Below are 4,845 nucleotides of genomic sequence, written 5' to 3' on the forward strand. Positions count from 1 at the left end.
AGGATTGAAAATAATTTTTTTTATTTAGTTATTGATTCAAATCTCACCAAAAATAGTTTTTAAATAATTTTTTTAAAAATAAAAATAGGACTGCTAAATTATTTTCATGTATTTCTACATTTTTAAATCGGGTTCGGGGCCAACGAAGAAAGTACTCGATAAGATCGAAAACGGGGAGGATACGAAACTCAAATTAACCTGGGTACCGATTATAATGATATTAAAATTTATTTCATTTATTTTACTCTTATTTATATTTCTCCCTTAGATACATTTCACACCAACTTTTTTTTTAATACCAAATTTTTATTAATTGTTCAAGAATAAAAAAGAATAAAATGATACTCAAATTGGTACACTATATACATATATGATAAAAAAAAATATTGAAGGTGACATTGATTCTATCCATTTTTTAATGTTATAAATTTTCGATTAAAAACAAAAAAGATAAAGAATCTTTTTGAGCAAGTAAATATAAAATTTTCAAATGGAGTTTTAAAAGTTTATAATTACTCTATAAACTTTTTATATATAATCTACAAAAATATATATTATGATATACATTAATGAATTCGATATTTTTTCTAACTTTTAAAGTATTAAAAGTTACTATGAAGGAACATGTATTCTGAATGAATGATGCGCTATTTACCCTAAGCATAGGGCAGTTTATCTTCTTCTATTTTTCTAGACAAACTAACGTCTATTTGCTATCTTGTCAGAACCATTTCATTCCTTATTGATTGATTCGACGACTTGCCACTCCATGCGCTAAGCTGGAAAGAATGCTTTTAGAAGGAGGACTTTCCCAACTAGAGAGTTGCTTTTTTATCCTTAAATCGTTGGTCAACTCTCGGGACAGGGAATAAAGCTCGTCTCTATTTGACTGGCGAGGTTTGAGTAAAAGACTTGACTTGCAAAGGCTAGGGATTCAATTAAGTAGGCAGTTAGTTAGCAGCATACTTCCTCGTTTTCCCACATGCTTTGTTAAGCATAACGCTGAATTAACATGATTTAAGCTTTTTAGCATTTATGTTACTACCTATAAGCTTTATTTAACTTAGATGGAGAAGCTAATCCCAACTTGAATGAACGAATCAACATCTTCACCCACGAAGCGGTTACCACTCAATACCTCAGTTTCTTTTTCAAAAATATTATTATAAACTTTTAACTAACAAAATATTATTTTTCTCTCATCAATATTCATCTTCGATCTATACTCCTTAATTTTTCTTGATCGATCCGTTACTCAATATTTTCTTCTTCAATTATAATAATAATAAAGTTGCTATATGTATAAGTAAGTAATACTTCAATTTTATTTTATTTTAATTTTCATATTATTAGTTTTATAGTTATTTGTTAATTAGTTATTCTTCTGTATTTACTTACTAATTTATTTTTAATCAAATATATAAATTTACACTTTAATCAAATAAATGACTACGTCGAAGATCGTGCATCTAGCGAATCGGAGACGGGAATTAAATAGAAATACCCGTATCGAGTGCAGGATATGATTTATATCAGAGAGTAAAAAAAAAATTGAATCCAAGGACAATAACTTTACTTTGGGGCGGGTAGGGCTGAAAACGAGTCGAGTCGAGCTCGAAAAAATTTCAACGGCTCGAACTCGAGCTCGAGCTCGATCGAGTATCAAAATTAAAGCTCGAGCTCGAACTCGAACTCAAAACAAGTACTCGAGCTCGACTCGAACTCGACTCGATTAGCTTGAATTTTACCGAGCTCAAGAGCTCGGCTCAAGCTCGACTCGATTAGTTCGATTTATAGCTCGAGCTCAAGCTCGAACTCGATTCGAAACATACAAAATTAAAACATATCAACTAAATAGTTTCACACTTTCAATATATCAAAAGATCACAACAAAATGAATAAACATATAGAATTATACATATATTAAATTGAAGAGAATCTAGTTTTTTGTTGACAGATCGGAAGTATAACATATCGAATCTATGCAAGATCGAAAAAGAATAAAGAAGAAATTGAAATGAAAATAAAAAGGGGAAAAACAATGAAAATCTTTCGGTGCTTTGCATTGAGCTCCTTGGTGACGTTTGCTTTCTCGTTTGATGAAAACCTAGTTCTTTGTTGGCGGCTGTCCGAATGAACTATGGAGGAGAAGAGGTTAGGGATTTTGGAGGAGAAAGATTAGGGTTAGGGATTTTGGACTTTGGAGGAGAACTGGAGAAGAATGAAGAGGGAGGGTGCCCGCTAGGGATTTAGCCATTTAGGGTATAAATTTATATTTTATATTTTAATACTCATATTTTATATTTAATTAAAGTATTACAATTTTTTATATTATAAAATATAAAATATAAAATATAAAATATAAAATATAAAATATAAAATATAAAATATAAAATATAAAATATAAATTAAAAAATATATATAAAATATAAAATATAAATTAAATATAAAATATATTAATATAAATTATATATATTCGAGTAGCTCGTCGAGTACTCGAGCCGAGTATATAACTACTCGAACTCGGCTCGATTATATAACGAGTCGAGCTCGAGCATGCTCAAGCTCGAATTTGACCGAGCTACTCGCGAGCAGTTCACGAGCAGCTCGTCTCATTTTCAGCCCTAGGGGCGGGTATATATATATATAGTATCTGTTGTCATCCTAATAAGATTACATCAAATTAACTAGTTAAGTCAGACAAACTTAAATGTGTTATTTTGAAATATTGATTTGCCATAAAAACGTCAACAATATCAATATTGACTGAACCATGACTTAGAAAGTTGACCAAAAAGAAAACCTGAAATAATTAATTATAAACGACAACCTTACATATTAAATCATAAAGTGTAAAGAACTAAAATTACTATATATAAATTTGAGGTAAAAATAAAAATGTTAGAATAGTAAGCCAATACTAAAGTTTTTAACTCACGGTTACATTTAAATTTAAAATTTCAGTTTGAAACTAAAATTTTAAATATATTTTTTACATGATGACACCATATATTGGTTAAAATTTTAAATGTATTAAAATCATCTAAATAGATCCCAAATTAAATTTCATCATATTATTAACTAAATTGCCTAAATTCCACAGTAACATAATATGACAATTCACACCACTAAATGATGGATGAGATTGGGACAATACAATACAACACAAGACATTGTAGTTAATTAAATTTATCCTATGTGTTTTCTTTATTGTTTCTATTTTTGGTTCTTTATGTTTATGCTTATTTGTTACTTAAAAAATATATATTTATTTTATTTAAAATCAAACATGTTTCTTAGAAAAACTTAATCAAAAAAATAAATATAAAAAATTATTAAAAAATCACTTCTTTTCATGATCAACTTACTTATTATAATTTAATCATATCCTCGTATCAAACTAAAATAAAATTATTTTTTCTTTTTTACTTTAATAATTTTCAAAAGTGAGGGTATGGATTTGATCACTTTATATATAATATATCAAACTAAATAATATTGTAAATAACAAACAAATTAAGATTGTACATACAAATTAAATAATATATATAATAATGCTAGCTTTACATGACAAATAAAATAACATTTAAATTAATAAATGAATTATATAATAGTGGTTTAAGGTTAATATATATTAATAGTTATATATAGCTTACTCCTGACCTCAAACTTTTTTTTCTTCTTCAACTTCATGCAGGTTTCTCATCACAGCTTCTGTTGCCTTTGATAATAACTCTGACCAATCTCTGCATCATATATATATATAATATGTTATATAATTAGATGAATAATATTATATAATATAGAAACATACAAACATATATATTTATATATTACCCTTTAGTTGAATCAAATGTTAAACCAACAGTTGATCGAGCTTCTTCAAGAGCCCATCTGAATCTGTGAAGCTCATTTGGATCATACTTTTTGATGTTGGTAACCTTAAGTCCAGAAGGTTGAATGTTCCAAAATATTGGAACCAACCTCTTTTTACTCTCCATTATATATAAGAGCCAATTCGTGGAGACAATAATACGATTTGCAATAGTTTGGAGAAAACACCGCCACCACAACTTTACAGTTTCTTATCGCCCCGTCTATCTCCGACAACATCTTATCCCCGGGATCCATGCTTTTTTTGTCCAAAAACGGGTGGAGACCTATCATCTTCGAAAGACGCTCATACAACAAACCCGAAATGTTCCCTTTTATTATATATATTAAGGGAAGAATAACTATTAGTATTGCTCAACATGTCAAATATTTTGTTTAATTAAATTACAAACTTAATGAAAATATGTTAAATTTATGACAATATATATAATAATAATGGTGTTTTATATAATTCATTAGAAACTGCACCACGGAAAACATTTTTCTAATGAATATATACGTACCTTTTGTATCTTCCCCACGGTGGTTGATGAAAATGTCGCACGCCCAATCTGAAGGCTTTGCGACGCCAAGATTGCGAAGAATCTGGACAGAGGAGTTGCTGGCCACAGCGGCTAGTGATGTGCGTACTTGCATGGCGGTGGCTCGTGCTTATAAATTAATTAAGTTTGAAAAAGCTATAAATTAATGAAGAAAAAAGGTAAATGGGTTGGTGGATTATGTATGACTGTGATCAATGTTGAAATTTATAAGGTCACTAGTATAATAAATAATGGTACAAATGTCATATTTAATATAAGCCAAAAAAATGTGATCTAATGTGAAATTAAGTTTATGGTTTATAGTTGTATTTGTCATGAATATAAAGTGAGAATACCTAAATGGGATTTCTAATTTTATGAAGGGACTAAATTAGAAATTACCTAACTATAATAACTAACTTAATGTTGG

General features: G+C 28.6%; 1 pseudogene; it reads right to left on the minus strand.

Annotated features, from left to right (window-relative positions):
- Positions 1–3,664: 3,664 nt before the first annotated feature.
- LOC124929880 lies at positions 3,665–4,530 on the minus strand (annotated as a pseudogene).
- Positions 4,531–4,845: the final 315 nt, after the last annotated feature.

This window comes from Impatiens glandulifera, chromosome 3 (genome assembly GCF_907164915.1).
Source record: "Impatiens glandulifera chromosome 3, dImpGla2.1, whole genome shotgun sequence".
NCBI lineage: Eukaryota > Viridiplantae > Streptophyta > Magnoliopsida > Ericales > Balsaminaceae > Impatiens > Impatiens glandulifera.